A 24,307-nucleotide genomic window follows, 5' to 3' on the forward strand; every position below is an offset into this window, starting at 1 on the left:
AATGCTAGACTATCAATGGGTATCCCCTTTTTTTCAATCTGCAAAGTTGACACAGTGCAGCACAGTGTTTGAATAAATAATATGACTCATATCAAATGAATACATTTTTGTATTCTTCTTAACAGTAACTACATGAGTAATTTATTCTTCTATACATGAAAGTAAAAACAGAAGAAATGAAATTGGAAGGTATATACTTTTTTTCTCACTATAAGCTTGAAGTGCTTAGTCGTTCATTCATGTAGGACTCTTTGCAACCCCATGGACTGTAGCCAGCCAGGCTCCTCTGTCCATGGGGATTCTCCAGGCAAGAATATTGGAGTGGGTTGCCATGCATTCTTTCAGGGGATCTTCCCAACCCAGAGATCAAACCTAGGGGGTTGGATCGAACCTAGGTCTCCTGCATTCCAGGCGAATTCTTTACCATCTGAGCACCAGGGAAGCCCATAAGCTTGAGGATATACCCATAAATTATTAGACACATAAAATCCAAACAATGTGAATGAAATTGTTTGAAGTGACATAACAAGCTTTTTAACAAGCAAATTCTTATAGAATAGTGAACACTAAAATGGGCAAAACAGATATGTATTATAGTCCTGAAGCTGCCACCATCAAATTGTATCATCTTGGACAAGTTACTTAACTAATAGTGCCACCAATTTAAGTTTTCCTAAAATGGGGGGATTTAGATCTCAAAGTTGCTTCCAATAACAGCATTCAGTAAGCTACCTATGAAGTCAAGCAATGATTTATTTTGTTTCATTTATTATGGAACAGTTACTAATCTAAGTGAGTGGTAGACTCACAACTAAACTACAGCAACTAACTGACCTGCTCTGTAGTTATCTAAGTGCAGCTTCAACTTAATAAGGCACTATGCTGAACACTGAGGGATGTGCAATTTTCATTTCTGCTCAAGATTTAGATGAAAATATATCTTTGCAGTAATCAGATAATATAAAAAATCAGAAGTGCATAAATACAAGGACTTAACCTTCTAGACCCTATCCTCTAATTTTTGACCACCATTTAAAATCTCAACCTGCTGCCCTTGAATTCTAGTATTGCCAAGTACAAAAAACTTCCTGGATATAGTACCTGAGCAGAGTAAGAGGCTTGAGAAAGGCAGAGGGAGGGGCAGAAGTAGTATTATTCAGTAAGACATTTCTCAGGCTTCTCACTATTTTTTTAGTTATGTTAGTTTCAGGAACTATTTTAACACAAGACTATGAATAGAAATCATGTGTGGCAGGCTGGTATTGTAAGCAAAAACAAAAAATCAGGGGAACAATGGAATATTAGGTCTTAGTGTTTAAGCATTTCTACCACTAGAAATACTTGACAAGAATACCACTTTCTCTGTGTTTTGGAAATTATGTGAAGGTAAAACCAGATAGCTGAAACCCAGGTTCTATATTTTGGGCATTCAGAGGTCATTTGCAAAGGACAGCCCAGGTCAAGAGCAAGCCCCTTAGGCCTACTCCAGAAATTTCGCTAGAGGGTGCTCTTGGGCTTTTATGAGTTGTCAGTTCTCCAGTAAGAAAACCAAGAGTCACTTAGAAAACACATTCTGCCTTCGCATACTTGGGCTTCATCATGGAACCCATATCCAACACTTCCATATAGATGTAAGGATATCTCAAGTAGACTTGGGCCTTGTTCTTATTTTCCTTTGTAATTGCCTTGTTTCTACTGGTAGAACACTTGTAGGCTTCATAAATGTAGGGCCCACCAGAGGTCTCCAGAAGTCTACATTCTAGTTAGATAACTACAGAAACTTCCTGAGATGTCAGCAAAGTTAAATGGGGTTATTTTTGCAAATAGGTTTTAATCTTTGGTTAAAGGTTGGTAGGTTCATAATTTATATACCTACTGAAAGGATTTTAATTATTCTATAGGACCTATAGATATAATTTTACTGTCAAATAGAACAATATGAAGCAGTTATTTATATTTATTATTCATATTTGTAATGAAATCCAATATTGAGCCCTGAATAAGTACTCAATAAATATTCCTTGATCCCTTATTGCATATAGAAATTTCTGTACTATGTTCCTGATAGAATGACATGATTAAATCTTAATCTCTACTCCATATGTTAGAATTTTTTTCTATAACTCTGAATTTATACTAAATGACTTATTCTAGTTATTTCTAATCATAGCTGCTTTCTATATGTTTCCTGTTTTTGTTATGTACTCAAGAGAAAATGGAACAGGGAAATTGCTTTGTTATGTGGTTAACTATTAATTTTTTTTTTTACTAGAAAGATTGAGTAGGTTGCTTGCTTACACATTAAGAAATTGGCAATGATGTATAACCACACATAGTAATGTTCTTCTTCAGAATAAAAACAAAAGACTAAGTAAAGTTCTTCTTCACCTTAATAATATAAAATTTCTTCTGAACCCCTGATGGCCACCTGTCATTATGCCTGTTATCACGTTGACCTTCTCATCACATTTTGCAATCTTAATGACTTTAGCATCTTTAGGATTGATAGGATAATTATGAAGATTATTATGGGATACTAAGGCTTTGTCTGCATTTTCAGTTTGGTTAAATTGAAGTTTCATTATTACATGATTGAATTAAGCTTAGAAGTTTCTCTCAAAAATCACTCTGAAGTTTCTGACAAATAAGAAATTCAGGGCTAAATAGTAGTCCTTTATAGTGTATACATTTGTACAAAAATGTGTCTTAAAACTTTCATTTGGTAAAAGATAAGCCAGTTTCATTTGTGAATTCTGTCCTTTCGTCACCCTGCATAGAATGTAATAAGCATGCAAAGTTGAGAAATTTTGAAGTGGATTCAGAGCTCTTATGGTCACCTGAGCTCTTGAGGGGCTCTCTTTGAGAAGGACCAAAGAGTTTAAGCATACACTTCTGAGGCATGTTATCCCCCATTCAGCTTGCAGAGCAGAGTCACTAGCATATATTCAGAGTGTATTTTATCCAAGCTGGTTGTAAATAAGCTTAAAGCACTCTATAAAGAATTGGCAAAATTCCCATGGATAGTGTGAAAATAAAGAAAATCAATGAAAAGATATAATTATTTTAGCCCTATATGTAATTAATTGTGGGTAAGGTCATTTTCTCTCAAACACAGGTCAGTGTTTGCTGGCTCATGGGAGGAACAACCATTTGGTCTAAGTTTTCTCATGTTCATATTCATTTCTATGTCATAGCAAAATACAATGTCTTTTAAGTCATCATATCAGCAAAAGAGAGTTCAAGCTGAGGCAGAGTGACAAGTATTGTTTATTGGGAATAAGAAAACTTCTTAACTATTAAGTGTTCCTTCTCTAATTTCCTGTTCTTTCTACTGGAAAGAAACAAAATAGTTTTACCTCATTTATGAATCAGGTGCAATATGTTTTTTTTAATCTAGAAGATCTATAGGAGATCTAAGTCTGAAGTTATGTTCCAGTTAAGACACAGAAAAAAATAAGTAGCTTCCTATCCCCTGCCTTGCAGTTAGTACATGGCAGGTCTTATTCAGGGTTCCTACTTCAGTGTTCTTTCTATTTCACAACTTTGCATTGTTTGTTTGGTTTTTTGCTTTTTTTCTGAAAGATCTGTATTATGTCATAATTTCATGTTGATTTCCATTGAAATTTCAGAGAAAGAAAAAGAGATATAAAGAAAAATATGTCTTAAGTATCCAACTCTTTAATTCAGGAAAAATTCTTATGTGCAATGGTCTAATGGCCAACTGACCTATATGAGCTTGCATGCTCATTAGAAATGTATGTGTCACCAAGTACAATTAATGTTCTAACTAACTAGAGTGACCTTGTATGTTCCTGTGGTTACCCAGCCTATGTCATCCTGAATCTAAGAGGCACCCTGTATGTCTCTGAAAGTCAGCCCAGCATGAAAATACTGCCTACCTTGTAGGAATAAGAGTGCAGGTGTACTCTTTGCTTTAAGAAGACTCAATGCGCCAAACTCTAAACTTACCAAACAGATAAATTAGGGGGTGATTATTCACTATAAAAGGATTCACCACAGGATGCTTTTAAATCATAAGCTTCTCTACTGCATTTTAAATAAGTTGATTTACAAAGCTTCCTTTATAAGCACTTTTCACAATCCAGAGTCTGTGGTGACCTTATCCAAAGGCAGTGAGAGATTGGTAAGCATAAAGTCCTACCACTTATTACCTGCTAGGCCAAGATTCTTTTTCCATATGAAAGAGTATTTAGCACTGTAGTTCATTTTTAATTAATGAATACTTCACTCCTAAAAAATTAATATCTTCTGAGCACTTACTATGTGCCTGGCACAGTGCTGGGCGTTTTACATAATAGTCTCATTTATTCCTCTTCACGACAATTCTGGAAGTTTAATACAATTATCCCAATTATAGATAGGGAAATTGGGACTCAGAGAAGTTTTAGAGTTAAGTAACTTGACTAAGTTCATGCAGCTAACAAGTGATGGTGCCAGAATTCAAAGTTGGATCTGTCCAGAGCTCTTGCTCTTACTTGCCTTACAATACAGCTTCAGAAGAAATTAATGGTGTCCCTTTCCTGTCACCTAGCTGAGCATAGTTGTACTCCAACGTACTACGCCAGTGCAGCAATTCTGTCTACAGAAATAGAGACCTGCCACGTGGCCTCTATCCCCAGAGACGGAGGTGTCAGTAACAAGGCTGCCTATTCTGATGACTGCACTGCTATATTAAACCAGAACCTATCTTCTTATAACTCCCACCTATTGGTCCTAGTTTTGTACATGGTTGCTGAAAACAGTTATAGCCTGATTTCTGCATCACTGTCATATATTTCTCTCATGGTTGTTTTCTTTTCCAGGTGAAATTCTTCAGTTCGTCCAGCCTTATATTTTATTCAATGGGTATGTCTACTATTCACATATATGTTACTCTTTCTTGAAACTTGTTCTTCTGAAGCCCTTAGAAGTCATCGATGACATTTCTAAGCAAGTACATAACTAACAAACGTTTGAGAGAGGCTACACAGGAGATAAGGACACAAGCTCCGGAACTCAGACTGCCTGAGTTCATTCACAACTAAGCTTCATCACTTAGTACATCTGTTTCCTTGTGGATTTACTTAGTCTCCTGCCTATGTTTTAGTACCTCTACCATACTATGAAATGAACATAGCAATAGTACATTCTTTGTAAGGCATTTTATGAAGATTTAAAAGACAGACTGTAAGTTAAATAATTTGGGTCCTGCCTAGCAGGTTGTAAGTGCAATAAATGCTTTCCATTGTTATCGATGTTGTAAGAGTGGATGAACATTTATCTGCCTAGAAAAATGTATGACCTGTATCTTTCTATGCGATTGACTCTGTTGTGCAGATACAAAAGAATCAAGCTCTACAAGAAAAAAAGCACTTGACTGGAGACCAGACACCTGCTTCTAGACCCAGTTCTTCCACATACCCCAACTTAGGGATCTTAGACTAGTCACTTTACCTACATCATATATTACCCAGGAATAGGAACATTCTATTTCTTAAATAGCTTTATTGAAGGATTCTAAGATTCTTAAGTCATATTCCCTTAGGTCCTGCTTAAATTTCATTACTGATTATGTTTGAAGGCTATCATTAAAATACTGACTTTTTACCTGAGCTTTTACAATGATCTGTTGAAATTTCAAGCCATTTAACTGCATTATTTCCATGACAGAGAATAAACTTTTTAGATTTTCCTGGAAAATGAAAGATGCTATAATTTCATAGAAAGGAATTTAATGTTGCTTTTGAGGTGATAACACAAAACCCTATTCTGCCATGTCAGCTGATCCCGCTCTCTATCTAGCCTACCTGGCCCAGTCCATTTTCAATCATCTTGCTCAATCTCAGAGCGGTCCTTTGGGTAAACACAAATTCCAGGTTTGGATGAAATACTAAGTTGATACAATAATTACTAAGTGCTCTTTTTCACAAAAGTGAATCTAAGTTGGACTACTTCCCTACCCCAAATCACCATATTCTGTATATGTGTAACACTCAGCTAATTTTCTTATGGCTGAATATGGCTGTGCTACTCAGGTGCCTTATGATTCATTTCTAGATCTCATGAAGGCCTGCTGTCAATATCAAAGCAATTGTCTTCCAAGAGAGTGACAATCTATTTCAACAAAGTAAATTCCACAAGGGGGCAAAGGGACAAGCACCCCAAATTCACTAGTGACAAACTCTGACATTTTTAACTGAGTGCATTTTAAAAATGCACTTTTCTATGAATAAAAATGATGTCATTGGATTCCTGAAAGCCATGAAACATTATCTTTTCTATTTCTAAAAATCTCTCTGCTCAAAGTCAACATGTAAGTTTAATTAAGTGGTCTTAATTGCATGGACAGTTCTGATGTTTCAAATCTTAGATACTAAATTTGTGCGTGGAATGAATCTCCCTTCCCCCACTTAGATGTGACCATTTCTGTTCTTACATAAAAACAAATATGAATATTTTTTAGGCCAGTGTTCTATTTTTGATAACTGATTTATATAGCATCTGTCTAAGTAAGTGGAAAGGTGACAGCTTATTTCAGGATATCTACAGCTTCATAACACTAATACGGCTTTTAAATAATTCTGCTTAAATAACATTTAAGTCACATTCTATCTGTAGCCCTTGCATTGTGAAGAAAAGCTTGATGCTGAAGTAAAGATTTCAGTAAAAAGGATATGAGCTTTATATTATGAAAGGTTAGAAACATTAGAATGAAAAAGAAATGAAATTAGAAATTTGGAAACTGACATTTCTTTATATACATAAGAAAGTAGTCTGGCCCATATATACTGATTACTGAAAAATCATTACTCATCACTCAGATTGATGCTAACTCTGCTACACCAGCTTTGTTTTGGTTAATGTTTGCAAGATAATTCTGGTTGTTATAGCAGAATACTCAGCAGAAACAGTCATTTTTACATTTGTTACATTATATATGTACAAAATTTTCCCTTAAAATGCAACACTATTGCCTTTGAGAAACAGCCCTTATATAATATTCATTAAAAGGATTAAATCAACATTTCTTAGAACTTTAAGCTTCCTGGTAACTTAGACGGAAAAGAATCTGCCTGCAATGCTGGAGACCTGGGTTCAATCCCTGGGTTGGGAAGATCCCCTGGAGGAGGGCATGGCTACCCACTCCAGTATTCTTGCCTGGAATATTCCACGGACAGAGGAGCCTGGCAGGCCGCAGTCCATAGGGTCACAAAGAGTCGAATATGACTGAGCAACTAAGCACAGCACAAGAATTTTCTGTTACTACCTGGTAAGAGAATCTTAGAGTAAGTTTTATTAACTCCATTTTATAGATTAATAACAATAGTAAGACACAGAAAGGTTAAAATGAGTAGCATAAGGTCAACAACTAGCAAGTGGAATTAAGCCAGGCTTTGAACTTTGACATTCTGTATTGTAATCTCAGTGCTCTTCGTTTTTCCCAAAGCACCTTGTTAATATCCATATCAGACTGCACTGATGTCCTGAGGATAAAGGAGACCCGTTATCTCTGTATAATCATACAGCTCCTAGAAAATACAGAAACCTGCTAAAAACACCACCCCATCAATGAGTTTGGTAAAAACAATTGAACATTTTAAATCTTAGCTGCATTGGAAAGTATTTAAAATCTTGAAAGTTAAAGAATAGCACCAAATTTCAGTCCCTCTAAATGTGTAACTCTATGAAATCTAAGGACTCTAAAATGAATTTCTAATTCCTGACTTATAAACCCCAAAGAAGGAAATTTATAACAAAACCAGATAAAGCTCTTCCAACTGTGCCTATGACACCATGGCTATACAAATCTGCCCCATTTTATAGTACACAAAGAAGACTGGAATTCAGCTGTTATCAGAGATAATAATAAACTTCTGGTGAGTCAGTCGCTCAGCCTCATATTTACATTCCCACTGTCAGCAACAGTTTTTAAGTTAAACATTTTTTAGAAGTAAAAATTCAATAAACAATATTTATATTACCAACAGAATGTGTTTTCCTTGCTTTGGTGATAAACTATCTGATTATTTTAGACGTTGCTCTCTTCTTTCTTTTGTCCATCTCTTAGCTACCTCACTAAAAGCCATGCCCCCTCTTCACACTTGTTCTCTCCCTGAAGCTTCAAGGAAGAGGACTGCAAACTGCCTGGATGCCTGGACCCTCACGATTCTGAGATTAAACCCAGATCCACCCATGGCATGGGTCCCATTCTTTGTCTGAAGCCAGCATCTGATTGAGTCAGATATGAAGTCATTATCAAATTGAACAGCAAGCCTGTATTTTCTTGCAATTCATATAAAAATATATGATATTTGTATAAAAATGACTAATAAACTCTCCCAAAGAAAATAGTCTCATTATATTTTTACCTTACTTCCTCATTCCATTCTTAAAGCCACAGTGAAAGGAAAATTGTTGTGGTCACTCCAAATATTCTTTTCCACTGCCAGTTAAAGTCTGGTTTGGGCAAAACTAAGCAATCATTTATACTTTGCATTTAGGATACTAGTTACCACTTACTTATAGAGGTTATCTGGCCTAGTGAGGGGTCCGTGGTATGATACCTGAGTTTGCCACTTCCTTGGTATTATGTTGTAGCTGTTAGGAAGGATTTTCTAAAGCTAATTTTCTCTCTTAGTTCCATTTTATCCCCACAGGGAGTAAATAAGATAGAAGGGTATTTTCCCTCAAAATAAGGCTTATGGCATTGACCAAGGCATTTAAATGTATCTTTACAATCCTCAACTTGGTCTCCCAGGAACAGTTTTTATAGATTTAGATATTTTTTTGTCATAAAGTATTCTATTTATTTCTCAGCAGCTGGTGTCAAAAAAGTTGTTGTGTTTTTTTTAATATTCCTTTTAAATAAATAAAATCTGTTTTCATATTGTGTAAAATTAGTTTTGCCTGCTGTGAGTTTGTGGCATTATGAAGTGATCATTTCTTCCCATGAATTATTTAAAGTGAGGATATCAAAATCTGATGAAACAATACAATGCACTATACAATACAATTTAATTTTATACTATGCCACTTCATACCGGGATCTCACAATGCATAGCGGTTGCAATACGCTGGCTCAGAATTAACAAATCATGCCTGTGCCCCTCAGTTTATTATTTTAGTATCTGAGGGGCAAGTCTAAATTTTCCAGTGGGTTGGAGAATCTCCTTAGATTGGGCAACACATGGACACTTAAGTACATTTTTGCTAACTACTCATGCAGGGCACTAATGTTCAAATAACCTTGGTGATATTTACCTTTAAAAAAAATTCGCTGGGCAATTGTTCACTCTTTCACTACAACACACTGTTGGTTTATCAGCATTTCTTCTGGATTTTTCTGATCACTTTTTCTCATGGGACAAATGCGTCTATGTAACCACAATCATTCTCACTACTTATTCTTACTACAGAGGTTGTATAGGAAGGGGAACAATGATCTTCTCAAATCCCCCACTGAACTTACTAGACTTATAGTAAAGCTGCTACTAACTTTTAAGGTGAATGAGGTAGCATGAATGAATTACTCTAAATATAGAAATACATGATTACAAGCTATAACAAAGTTTGAATGAAGGAGAGAGCAAAGCTTATCCTGTATGTAATATCTGTGTTGTAATAAATTATAACCAAAATACTACCCTGATTGTTTTTCTTCAGTGAATTTTGTAGCACTCCATAAGAGAAATTATATCTGATTAACTAACTCACTGTATTGAAAGGATGAAGTTAATTTTTGTTATTTCAGCATTCAAATAGCCTCTGACAAGATTCTACTACAAAAGTTAAAAAATAAAACTCACCAGGATTCAACATATTATGAGATGTTAGAGGTGGTTTTCCACAGCAAGAAGCTAGCTTAAAGCACAGAATAGAGATCAGTAGGCACTTCCCTTGCTAGGCCACATGCTCTAGACTAATGTAACACACCAAGTCTGTAACACCTATATTGCCACCCCTTCCGCCAATCAAACTGCATTTCCTCCATCTCAGTGAAAGGTGCCATCATCCACCTGAGTGATTAGACCAAAGATTAGGAGCCTTTGAATTCCTTTTGTCTCACTCAACACACTGAATCCGTCAATAATCCCCATTAACGCAACCTGAAAAGTACATTCCAAACTCAGTCATTACTCACCATCTCTGTTGCTGCCAACCCAAACATGATTATCTCTTCACTGGTCCCCTAATTGATTTCTCTGTTTCCATTCTTGTCTCTTACAATCCATTTTCTAAACAGAAGCCAGAGTGGTCTCGAAATGCAAGGCAGACCTTGCATAAAATCTACAATATATAATGTTGTAAGAATGATATTTCAAATTCAAAACACTAACCTACATCTCTCCATTATCTGTTCCTGTCCACCTGTTCCCTGGAGAAGGGCATGGCAACTCACTCCAGTATCCTTGCCTGGAGAATCCACATGGACAGAGGACGATGGCAAGCTATAGTCCATGGGGTCACATAGAGTCGGACATGATTGAAGTGATTCAGTACGTCCACCTGTTTGATCTCATCTCCTACAACTCTTCACTTACTCACTGTGGTTCTGCCTCACTGACCCATGATGTCCCTCAAACAAGCCAACGCTATTCCTAATACCCCTACTTCTGTCTCTGCCTGAGCTCTCCTGCCCTGACAGTTTCACGATGAACTAACTCCTCATTCAGTTCAGTTCAGTCACTCAGTCGTGTCCGACGGTGACCGCATGAATCACAGCACACCAGGCCTCCCTGTCCATCACCAACTCCCGGAGTTCACCCAAACCCATGTCCATTGAGTCAGTGATGCCATCCAACCATCTCATCCTCTGTCGTCCCCTTCTCCTCCTGCCCTCAATCTTTCCCAGCATCAGGATCTTTTCCAATGAGTCAGCTCTTCGCATCAGGTGGCTAAAGTATTGGAGTTTCAGCTTCAACATCAGTCCCTGCAATGAACAGCCAGGACTGATCTCCTTTAGGATGGACTGGTTGGATCTCCTTGCAGTCCAAGGGACTCTCAAGAGTCTTCTCCAACATTACAGTTCAAAAGCATCAATTCTTCAGCACTCAGCTTTCTTTATAGTCCAACTGTCACATCCATACATGATGACTGGAAAAACCATAGCCTTGACCAGACGGACCTTTGTTGGCAAAGTAATGTCTCTGCTTTTTAATATGCTGTCTAGGTTGGTCATAACTTTCCTTCCAAGGAGTAAGCGTCTTTTAATTTCATGGCTGCAGTCACCATCTGCAATGATTTTGGAGCCCAGAAAAATAAAGTCAGCCACCGTTTCCAATGTTTCCCCATCTATTTGCCATGAAGTGATGGGACTGGATGCCATAATCTTAGTTTTCTGAATGTTGAGCTTTAAGCCAACTTTTTCACCCTCCTCTTTCACTTTCATCAAGAGGCTCTTTAGTTCTTCTTCACTTTCTGCCATAAGGGTGGTGTCATCTGCATATTTGAGGTTATTGATATTTCCCCTGGCAATCTTGATTCCAGCTTGTGCTTCTTCCAGCCCAGCGTTTCTCATGATGTACTCTGCATATGAGTTAAATAAGCAGGGTGATGATATACAGGCTTGACGTACTCCTTTTCCTGTTTGGAACCAGTCTGTTGTTCCATGTCCAGTTCTAACTATGGCTTCCTGACCTAACCAGTACTTTACAGAGCGATCTTTCTTTCTCTGATCATGGTGTCCAGAGCATCCCCAATTCAGTCTTTTCTGTTTTATTTTCCTCTTAGAATGAATTCTTTCTCATTTGTATATATTTTTTGTGTTGTAGGGACATATAATTGCTATCAGAATATAAATTCCATGAGAATGAGACTCTCAGCCATACTGCTGTAATAGTTATCTATTACTGCTTGACAAGTTATTCCAAAACTTAGTAGCTTAAAAAAAAAAAAAAAAGAATTATCTCATGGTTCCCGGTGGGCCCGGCATCTGTGTGCAGTGTAGCTAGGTGCCTCTGGGTCAAAGTTCAAAGTCCCTCAGGAGGTTGTAATCAATCTGACAGCCAGAGCTGTGGTTTGAACTGAAAGCCATACTCTAAATTCACTCACTTGGTTATTGGCAGGCCTGAGCCCTTTGTCAGTGAGCCCTTTGTCAGCCCTTTGCCTCCACAGAGCTGTGTGATGGCATGGCATTTGACTTTCCCCAGAAAGAGTAACACGGGAAACAGTGAGAGAGGCATTCAAGATTAAAGCCACAGTCTTTTTTAAAACTCTGAGATATTACATCCCACCATTTTTGTCTTTTTTAGAAATGAGTCACTAGGTCTAGTCAATACTAAAGGAGAGGGAAATACACAAGGGAGTGGGACATGGGCTATGGAGAGTCTGCAAGCCATCTTAGGGTTGTCTACAACAACTGACTACCTCTGTACTCTCAGTGTGCATAATAATTCCTGGAATTTAATAAGTGAATGAATAGAAATGAATCTCCCCAGATTAGTACTGGAAACTGTCCTAAGTCAATATTTTGTCAATGATGAAGAAAAGTAGTGAATAAAATCTCCCCGAAGTAGTGACAAAAGAGCCATTCAAACCAAACAGATAATCAGTCAGGAAATCAAGTTATGTGAGTAAGCAAAAAGTAGCAATAAAGTCTCGGTTTCTTCATCTGTAAAACATAGAAAATACCTGTACATGTTGGAAATTTACTGAGGTAACTCATATGGAATATTTCATACATGGCCTCCAAATCAAAGGCACTGAACAAATATCAATTAGTATTCTTAGTGAGAATAAAAGCAAGGCAAACATTTGGGGGGGGGAAATAACAGAAATTGTATTTTTAAGATGATTTGAGATATCAGACACAGCAAAAAAAAAAGTATCTGTAAATTACTCTGAACTGTTTACTAATGATATTAGCTTAATAAGAACCTGTAGCCGAAAAGACTAATAAAATGTTGGGACTCATCACCTGTACTGAAAGCAAGGTAGAAAGGTTTACTATTTTTATGTTTCATGCATTGGAGAAGGAAATGGCAACCCACTCCAGTGTTCTTGTCTGGAGAATCCCAGGGATGGGGGAGCCTGGTGGGCTGCTGTCTATGGGGTCGAACAGAGTGGGACATGACTGAAGCGACTTAGCAGCAGCTGCATGATACATTTGGATATATGTAATGATACATTTCTAGCTGTGTAATCCATGAAAGCTTAAATAGAGAAGGATGTGTGCAGTTTCAGGAGTTTCAGCTTTGGCCACCTGATGCAAAGAACTGACTCATTTGAAAAGACCCTGATGCTAGGAAAGACTGAAGGCGGGAGGAGAAGGGGACGACAGAGGATGAGATGGTTGGATGGCATCACCAACTCTATGGACATGAGTTTGAGCAAGCTTCAGGAGTTGGTGATGGACATGGAAGTCTGACACGCTGCAGTCCATGGGGTTGCAAAGAGTAGGACACGACTGTGCAATTTAACTGACTGTGTGTAGTTTTGGAATAGAAAGATCCACAGCATGACTTGGGGTTAAAGTGTCTGAAAAGTTAAAGGAAGGGCATTGAGCTTGACCTATTACATAAAGGGATTATAATAGTTTTGGAGAGGGTAATCACAGAATTTTTCATGAAACCCTAGATTATCAAACTACAGGGAAAACTTGAAGTTTGGAAAAGTACAAATAGAGTCAGAGAATGAAACCCTCTTCAGTATTTTAAAGAATACCTACCTTGAAATGAAAGGTAGCAAAGACTTAGAGATTCATTAAGCAGTTGGAGAAATTTTATGGAGGATATACCAAAATAGACTACAATGGTATTTATATTTGAGATTGGCATCATGGAAGAAAATCAAATGTCTTTCAACCTATTGATTAATGTTTCCTTTTGCAACCAAACAGGCAGGATGGATCACAGCTTTGATGAAGCTACTCCAGAAGTATGAGCAGCATTCCTTTAAGATGTTATCATTTTGTCCCGTTAGGGACAGGGTAACAGTCACTGCTTTATGGCTGGTCTTCATGGAGAATCAGCATTACCTAGCCATTTGTAAATATTTCCCTATACATTTGTAAACTTTAGATTTCTGAACCTTGACTACTGCATATTCCAAAGATATATACCTACCGTTCTGAGAGCAAAATAGTTTATCTGATGCCAAGTCTTGTGGGTTGAATGGTGGCTCCCTAAAAGATATGCCCACATCTCAATCCTCAGAAGCTGAGAACGTGGCCTTATTTGGAAGAAGGGTTTTTGCATATCTAATTAGTTTAAGAATCTCTAAATAGGATCATCCTGGATTATCCAAGTTTGTAACCCTGGGTGCACACTAAGTCACTTCAGTCATGTTTGATTCTTTGTGACCCTATGGAACACAGCCTGCCAGATTCCTCTGTCCATGGGCTTTTCCAGGCAAGAATACTGGAGTGGGTTGCCATGCCCTCAGGGGATCTTCTTGGTCCAGAGAAATACAATGACATGCCTCTAAAAGAGACAGAGGAAAAGACACAGACACAAAGGGAAGGCCATGTAAAGAAGGAAGCATAGACTGTAGATAAACAGCTGCAAACCAGGAAATGCATGGAAGAGCAAGTAATTCTCCCCTTGAGCCTTCAGAGTGAATGTGGCCCTTCTGATTCATTCATTTCTGATTTTTGACCTCCAGAGCTGTGAAAGACTACCTCTGTTGTTTGAGGCCATCAAGTTAGTATGTTATGGCAACCCCAGGAAACTGATATACTTAGAACAAGAATTGTTTCACAAAGAGGTAATGGAATGGATTAGAAACAACATTTATGCAAGATAGACTCAGATTTTAACCTAGATTTTCTCTGTACAAATTGTGTGATATAAAAAAGGAAGTTACTTAATATCTCTGATTGTCACGCTTCTCATTAGTAAAGTGATGGTAAGTTTTCAATGTAGGGTCACTGTGGGATATGGAGATATGTAAAACACCTCACTTACTGTAAGCATTACAACAGCAGAATATTATTCTGATCAATATTCAATACTCGATTAACCTATTAATAATTAATTCAAAAATGTGCCAAACATCTATAAAAGTTAAAAACTGTTGTTTTCCTTGAGAATAAACATTTTAGCAAGGTATTAATTAGAGCATAAGGGATTGATTAATGTGGAAACTGGTTGTGCAATACCAAATGTTTCGAAAAACTTTTATTTCAAACTTACTATTCATGCCATTTTAAGCCACCTCCTCAGTTGTCAGTGGAACCATATTCAGTCCTGTTCCTTTACTGTCTCATATTTAACATCCTCCCTAGTTTCTTATAGACAAATAATAAAAAGTAATGCCAGAGTATTATTGGAAAATATTTGCATCTAGCCTGGGCTTAAGTCAGCCAGATACAGAAGCAAAGACTGTGTTAATAGAATTCTCCTAAATGTTAGTCTAAGAAAATTCACAATAGCATAATAATCTCTAGGACAAAGTTATCAAATTCATACCAATCGTGAACACCTTTGGTTATTCTTGACATTAAGGCAGACAAAACAATAAAGGTAACTCTAACAATAATTTTCCTAGAGGGACAATATAGGAATTGTGCAATTTGAGTATTTCATGTTCTGGAATAACTCCTTAATATCAGAAAATTGAGACTCTAGTAAAGCTATTGAAAACACATGCAACAAAAATGAAATAAATTTTTAAGAATTTATGTTTTTTGCTTTTCTATTGATAAATATTTATAAGAATAAATACTGTAAAAAATAAAAGTGAAAAATATAACACTAGCTATAATACTAGGTATGGCTATTAAAACACTTATTTATTCTTTCACTCACTCATTCTCTCAACTATTTATCAAATGTCTCATCAGTATCAGGCATTATGTTAGGTATAAGAGATAAATATCATTGAATGAGATATAATATCATTTCCTATCTTAAAGAAGATTTAACTAAAACAATCAATTAAAATAAGGCTTACATTATAGGAGCACAATGTAAGGCAATTAATTGGGGAAACAGAGAAGACATCCAAAGAAAATGCACCATAAATTGAGACCTGCTAAGTTATTTCTGTAAGGGGAAGAAGGGGAAAATGGAGACGTTTTCCATCCATATGGAGGATATCTGTAAAGACCAGAAATGAGAGTGAGGTGTGTGCTGAAAGTATGAAAAGAAGTTCAGTATGATTGGAGCGTGGGCTTCCCTTGTGGCTCAGCTGGTAAAGAATTCACCTGCAATGTGGGAGACCTAGGTTCGATCCCTGGGTTGGGAAGATCCCCAAGAGAAGGGAAAGGCTACCCACTCCAGTATTCTGGCCTGGAAATTCCATGGACTGTATAGTCCATGGGGTAGCAAAGAGCCGGACATGACTAAGCAACTTTCACACACACATGATTGGAGCATAGGAAGCCAGGGAAAAAGTGATTTAAGTCAGACTAGAAGAGGAGACAGGGGCTAGATTTTAAGATTTAATATTAAGGACATCAGGAGAATGCTGCAATAGCTTGGGTGAGATAAGATGGTACTGTAAACTAGAGTGTTAGCTTTGGTATGGAGAGGATACATATTTAGGAGAAAGATCAAAAATATTTCTAAACATACTAGCTTGATACCCTATTTAAATTTACTACCTACCTACTCACTGTATATAAGTCTTCATCTCTTTTGCCCTATATTTAAAAACAAATTTGTTGAAGCATAATTGTAGGACAATAATTGCACAGATTTAAATTTGATAAGTTTTGACACATTGACCAATGAAATCACTACCACAATCGTGATAGCAAAATTATTTATCACCTTCAAAACTTTCCTTGTGCAAGCATTGATCTACCTTCTGTCACTATACATTAGCTTATATTTTCCAGAATTTTATATAAATGGAATCTTATAGTATGCACTTGTTTTGCCTGTTTTCGATTAGTATAAAAATTCTGAGATCCATTAGGTTGTTCAGTTCAGTTCAGTTTGGTTGCTCAGTCATGTCCAATTCTTTGCGACCACATGGACTGCATGCCGGGCCAGCCATCACCAACTCCTGAAGCTTGCTCAAACTCATGCCCATCAAGTCAGTGATGCCATCCAACCATCTCATCCTCTGTTATCCCCTTTCCTCCTGCCTTCAATCTTTCCCAGCTTCAGGGACTTTTCTCAGGAGTCAGTTCTTTGCATCAATGTCCAAAGTACTGGAGCTTCAACTTCAGCATTAGTCCTTCCAATGAATATTCAGGACTGATTTCCTTTAGGATGGACTGGTTTGATCTTCTTGCAGTCCAAGGGAGTCTCAAGAGTCTTCTCCAACACTACAGTTCAAAAGCATCAATTCTTTGGTACTCAGCTTTCTTAATGATCCAACTCTCACATCTATACATGACTACTGGAAAAACCATAGCTTTGACTAGATGGACCTTTGTTGGCAAAGTAATGTCTCTGCTTTTTAATATACTGTCTAGGCTGGTCACAACTTTTCTTTCAAGGAGCAAGTGTGTTTTATTTTCATGGCTGTAGTATGTATCAATAAACTGCTCCTTTTCATTGTTAAGTGGCACTCTATTGTATAGATATGTTACAATTTGTGTATCCATTCACCTCTTGATGGACATTTAAGTTGTTTATAATTTTTAGCTTATACAATAAAGCTGCTAGGAACATCTGTGTACAAGGTTTTACAAAGACATACTTTCCTTTCTTTTGTGCAAATACATAGGAGTAGAATGACTGGATCACGTGAGTATATGTTTAACTTCAAAAACAACTGTCAGAATGTTTTCCAAAGTGGCTGTACCATTTACTTTCCCACCAGTAATGTATGAGGTTTCTGATTTCTCCACATCTTTGCCAATATTTAGTATGGTCAGTCTTTTGAATTTCAGCCATTCTAACAGGTGTAGAGTAGTGTCTCACTGAGACTTCCCAGGTGGCTCAATGGTGAAGAATCTGTCTGTTAACACTTGAGACTTGGGTTCTACCACTGGGTCAGGAAGATCCCCTAGAAAAGGGAATGGCAATTCACCCCAGTGTTCTTGCCTGGAGAATCCCATGGACAGAGGAGCCTGGCAGGCACAGTCTATGGTGTTGCAAAGAGTCCAACACAACTGAGCAACTGGCAACAACAGTTTCCCTTTGTGGTTTTAATTTGCATTTTCCTAATGATGATGGTGAACATCTCTTCATATGCTAATTTACTAATCCTATATCTTTTTGGGAAAGTGTGGTCAACTCTTTAGCCCGTTTTAAAAAGATTGGGTTATATTATTATTGAATTTTGATATTTCTTTATATTTTCTGCCTATATAAGTTCTTTATCAGATATATTCTTTACAAGTATTTTCTTAGTCTGTGATTTATCTTTTAATTAGTTTAATAATGTTTTCAAAGTGTAGAATTTTTTAACTTTGATGAAGTCCAATTTATTTTTTTATGGATCATGTGTAAATGGATTGTATATTTATCATCTCCTAACATACTTCATAATTTGCCTATCTTTTTCACTAATGGATCCCAAGTATCTAGAATGGTACCTAATACATAGTAGGTATTCAATGAACATTTGGTTAACAAATAAAAATTTCCAGAAGTCAAATGCAAATTGTGGAGACAGTTTGTAGACAACACAGAAAATAAAATAGTCTTAAGTGCAAGGACATATTCAATTTTTGCTATCTGATCTAATACAAACATTTATTGATATAAGTACCCAATATAATAAATTCTCTCAGTTAAAGAATTGGTACCCTTTGCCTGGAGATAATTCTCCCCCAAAATATGAATTTGAGATACCGTAGAACTTAAATGTAAATAGTGAGTCTCCTACCCATCTCCATCCCCCACACCCCCAGTAACTCAAATCCTATATGAATTTTTGTAAATAAATTAGAGCTGCTGAATTCTCGAAAACTCTAATTGTGCCAATTATAAATAAGCCTCGGGATGGATTTCAACCAGCAGCGTCCCCAAAACCATTATCTGAAACTCTAATCCATTATTTTTTCTTTCATAATTAATTTTTCTAAGTAGGTCAGTACTATTCATTTTATTTAAGTGCTGTTCCAGCAATTCCATTTTCTCAATAACCAAAATCAACTATAACTATATACATATATTTTTAAATTAAATATACTAAAACATTCTTATATTATGTAAAACATTAATTAGACCATTAAAGTTTTTTCTAATAAGTAATAAGATAATGTGGAGAAGGAAATTGCTACCAGTACAGTATTTTTGCCTGGAGAATCCCATGGACACAGGAACCTGATGGGCTATAGTCCATGGGGTTGCAAAGAGTGGGACATGACTGCTTATAAGATAATGCACTATATTGGTACTCAATCTTGACCATACACAGTCAAATAGAGTCTTATAAGCACCTCAAGGATGTCTAGATATATGGGTGCTTAAATAGGTATATCTCATAAGAAAAAACTTAGTTTATTATATTTTAGCATCCAAATCACTAGGAACAATTACCAGAAATTTATATAAGTAAAATAAACACATGATATTGTAGATATACATTTTACATGTTATATGTATAACTATATATACCTGCTGGAGAAGGCAATGGCACCCCACTCCAGTACTCTTGCCTGGAAAATCCCATGGATGGAGGAGCCTGGTGGGCTGCGATCCATGGGGTCGCTACAAGTCAAACACGACTGAGCGACTTCACTTTCACTTTTCACTTTCATGCATTGGAGGAGGAAATGGCAACCTACTCCAGAATTCTTGCCTGGAGAATCCCAGGGACGGGGGAGCCTGGTGGGCTGCCGTCTATGGGGTTGCACAGAGTCGGACATGACTGAAGCGACTTAGCAGCAGCAGCATCATATATACCTGCATGTTTTGTGTGTGTGTATGAAATCAAAACTCAACTCACCTGGAAGACAGGAGATAAAATGGTCAAGCAACCAACAGAATTTGTCACACTGAGGAGCCTTAATTCTAAGAGAGCTCCTCAGGTCCTCCTCACTTAGAACTTACATATTCTCTACTAGGCGCAATTCTAAAATCTTTGGGATCTGCTTTCCTATCCTCAACAGATTAAATATTGATAATGCAAGAGTGGAGGGGAGTTTGTGGTTGATGCTAGCTGCCAGCAGCCTGACACAGGGAGAAAAGAGAGCTGATGGAGCTCTGATAGAGCCTCTAGGCAATGGGGCACTGAGCCTGCTGCTTAGGAAGAAGCCTAGTGGAAATGGGCAAAATTTCTGGGAGGAAGGGTTTGATTCACTTGAACATTCTCAAAGGATGAAATTGTTGAGACTCAGTGAAAGGTGATATGGATCCAATAGGAGACTGACAGTCATAGAAATTCATTATCTTGTTATATAATGCAAGTTGCTTTTTAAATTATTGTTTCCCTATAAACTTTACCACTATGTATTTGTAAACAATCTGAGTGAACTAATACTGCCTGATGTTTTTTAAAAAGCACTTTTGACACTACAAATTAGCTAACTCTTTCTTAAAAGATAATGAGAAGATGAGATCATGCATTTCTCATAGAGCAAAATAGAACCATCACAAGTGTATCCATTATAAACCACTGAGGTATGAATTTAGGAAAAATTAGGCTGAATATGGGGCTTCCCTGGTGCTCAGTGGGTAACAAATCCTCCTTCAGTGTAGGAGATGTGAGTTCAATCCCTGGGTTGGGAAGACCCTCTGGAGGAGGAAATGGCAACCCACTCCACTATTCTTGCCTGGAGAATCCTATGGACAGAGGATACATTCCATGGGGTCACAAAGAACCTGAAGCGACTGAGCACACAGGCTGAATCTGGGGCTGCTGTCCGTGGGGTCACAGAGTCAGACATGACTGAGCAACTAGGCACAGCACAGGTGGCACTAGTGGTAAAGAATTTGCCTGCCAAGGCATGAGATGTAAGAGATGGGGGTTCGATCCCTGAGCCAGGAAGATCACGTGGAGGAGGGCACAGCAACCCATTCCAGTGTTCTTGCCTGGAGAATGCCATTGACAGAGGAGCCTGGAGGGCTATGGCCCATAGGATCGAAAAGGGTCGGGCATGACTTAGGCGACTTAGCACGCACACAGGCTGAATATGGAATACTATCTTAACTTTCTGCAACACCCCCTGAACTGTCACCAGAGTTCTTAATTCAAATAAGTACTCCTGATCTAAAAATATGCTAGCCCAAGAAACTGAATGATTACCCCTCAGCTGAAAGCATATTTAGTGACCTGAGATAGGAGAGATTTCATTTCAGTTAAGCAAATGGTTTTGGTTTTCCAACCAAGGGAAAGCTTCATCATGTAAGAGCCATCATTATAATGGAATGTGACTGATTTTTTTTTTTTTAAAGATGTGTTTTAACATAGACCTCTAATAAGGGCTATTTTTCATAGCAGTCACCCTGGTAGAAACTTGCTCCAGGGATACTGTCATTACTTAAAAGTTGGGGCCACTGCCTTTAGAATTAGTTTCTGGAAAAAAAAAACAACAAAAAAACAGCCTTTTTGCTTCATAGCTACCCTTTCTCTACCACCACACGCTGCTGTTTACCCTACTATGAATGTGCCTCACTTATACTGATTAACAAAAATCCTCCTCCTGGATTTGGTATCATGGTCTACTTATCCTGAGCTTTGCTCAGGGTTGGGGGTTGGAGAGGGTTTATGGGATTTAAGAGAGTCTATTTTTGACCACTGAATCTGTGTGGCATACCAAATTCCTTTGGCCATAAAGCAATATAAAATTGAGATTACCAAGGCCCTAAACCCGGGACCAGAGAATAAAAATTCTCCACAACAAAGAGGACTTTTAGGAATCATTTTCGTCTGAAGTTTGTGTGCACGTGTTTCTGGCTTGGCTCTTTACTGACCTGCTTTTCCAGTACATGGTGCCTAGAATCTGAGGGAGAACTTTGTCCTTACCAGGTCAGTTGTCATAGAGTAACACAGTAAATAAAGTATGAGTTAAATTTGAGCACCTAGTCTAGGGTTCTATGTACCCTGTGGGTCTTCAGTAAGAATATGCTACTTATGTCTGACTCACTTTCAGTGTGAATAAACCACATACATGCTGCTATTAAAATAAAACAACCAACACAAATACTTTCTAACTTCCTGGAAGTAAAAAAGCAAACTTACAGAATCACTCTCACCCTTCCTAATCCCCTCTCCCTGCAAACCAATTCAAAGGAAGAAGAGAATACAAAGGGAAAGTGAATGTAAGAAAAACAATTAGCCACTGCAGTCTGCAAAGCCTGTAACGTTATCTAGAATGATAGCATGGCCATTGTTCAGGCTGCCAGAGCCCTGCATGTTTGCTAGCTCACCCAAGGTCCTGGGAGAATAATAAACTAAGCAGATTAGATTGTAGACTGATGCCTCAGTGCCACCACCACCTCACACACCAAGCAGACTGTTCTAAGCATCTGAACACATGCAGGCAGGTAAACCCAGAGAATGGGCACTCCATGTTGGCGGGAGGGGAAGAGGCTGCCAACAAACTGGGCCTGTTTATTATTTAACAGTTGGTACTGCTAGAGGCCTGGCACCACTATAGAGCACTCTCTGTTTCAGTGCAAGTCAGCCTGATTACGAGAGCGTGTGAGCCAAATCGTGTTTACCATAGTCCGTGAGAACCTCAGTGCCCCCAACAGACATGGAAATTCTTACAACAGCTCTCATCCAAACAGAGAACATAGCTCCTGAGATGGAGGAAAAGGGCTTTGTGTGCTTAAATCTTGTCTGATCATCTGCTCAGTGTCTCTACTTGTACTTGCTTTTCCTCTGCTTAAGACTAGTCATTCCTCTTCAGTGACATGTGACTCTGGTTTTGGTTACTCTCCTTTGGGACCTAAATCAACCAAATAATGTGTGAATCGCCCATCTACTAATAGTGCTCAGGCTAGCCGGCATGCTTTGGCTTTCCAGCAAAAGAATTTGCTGCACATGACACCTGCCTCCTGATTCGCCAGGACTGCCTCTGCAGTAAGTCTTCTCTGCCAATGTGGGCCACAGGTGGATGCCTGCCTACAAATCCAATCAGCTGGATAATGCACAACTATCACAAGAGTGGACCTTAATAACAAAGAGCCCTGCTTAGATGGGTCACCCTATTAACTTTGATTTGATTATTCTGCCCCACCAGAACACTTGGCTTTACAACCACAGATGGCACCAGCTCAACATAAAACCTGTAGAGAAAGTAGTCATGTTGGGTTCATAGATTTTCAAAATATTAAATATGATATAAAAAATTAAAATGGTAAGTACTGAGATAGTCTCTGGCTCCTTAGGAAAGCACTAATTATTTTTAATAAATAAAAAAGGTCAGACTTTGATTCTGGGAAAGATTGAGGGCAGGAGGAGAAGGGGCAACAGAGGATGAGATGGTTGGACAGCATCACCGACTCAATGGACATGAGTTTGAGGAATCTCTGGGAAATAGTGAAGAACAGGGAAGCCTGGCGTGCTGCAGTCCATGGGGTCACAACAACAATAGAGCTCATGAGACAATGTGTTAATTAGGCAACACAGGTCATCTAATCATTTCCTTTGAAATTTAACATAAATCAACCACTCTTTTAAGTGTTAAGAATCTTGGCTTTTATCTTTAATATACACCAATCTTCAATATACACAATATATATCAAGCTTTTGATACCATGCATTCTATACATTTTTAAATAAATTTGAGATAAAATGGGCTCAACGTAAACTAATTCAATATTTTGAAACTTAATTGTACCTTGGATACTTTCCCTATGATCATGAGTAAATAACCAAAATGCTGTCTACCAGTGAAGAGAGAGGCACAATAAAATATAATGTCTTACCTGAAACAATGTATATTAATTTTTCTGTTTTGTTTTGTAATTGACAGTTGATATTTACATGCTGAAATATTAAAATGTTTTTTGTTTATTTTTCCTTAATAATCTATGTGTTTTTCCTTAATAATCTGCTGCTGCTGCTAAGTCACTTCAGTCGTGTCCGACTGTGTGCAACCCCATAGATGGCAGCCCACCAGGCTCCCCGTCCCTGGGATTCTCCAGGCAAGAACACTGGAGTGGGTTGCCATTTCCTCCTCCAATGCATGAAAGTGAAGAGTGAAAGTGAAGTCGTTCAGTCGTGTCCGACTCTTCAAGACCCCATGGACTGCAGCCTACCGGGCTCCTCTGTCCATGGGATTTTCCAGGCAAGAGTACTGGAGTGGGGTGCCATTGCCTTCTCTGCTTAATAATCTCTCAAGTTTAAATGCTGCTCAAAGAAAATAATATATGTTAAGTATGGCTGAATAAAGTTAATTTTATATTTTTCATTTTATTATGTTTTCAAAGAAAGTACTTGTCCATAAGTCATAGGTCAGATACACATAAATAGTAAAGAAAGCTACAACAACAGAACAGGTATGAAAAAATAA

At 37.7% G+C, this 24,307-nt stretch overlaps 1 protein-coding gene across 22 annotated transcripts in view; it reads right to left on the minus strand.

The window, feature by feature from the left end:
- Positions 1 to 24,307, minus strand: part of ZBTB20 (zinc finger and BTB domain containing 20) — an 865,788-nt gene that overhangs the window by 553,664 nt on the left and 287,817 nt on the right. The window contains exon 4 of one of the 22 annotated variants that reach the window (XM_061427509.1): positions 10,142 to 10,287. The exons of the other annotated variants lie outside the window; for them this stretch is intronic. The gene's annotated coding sequence lies outside the window, so the exon portion shown is untranslated. The remainder of the gene's footprint in view (positions 1 to 10,141; positions 10,288 to 24,307) is intronic. 22 annotated transcript variants of the gene reach the window in all.

Source organism: Bos javanicus, chromosome 1, assembly GCF_032452875.1.
Source record: "Bos javanicus breed banteng chromosome 1, ARS-OSU_banteng_1.0, whole genome shotgun sequence".
NCBI lineage: Eukaryota > Metazoa > Chordata > Mammalia > Artiodactyla > Bovidae > Bos > Bos javanicus.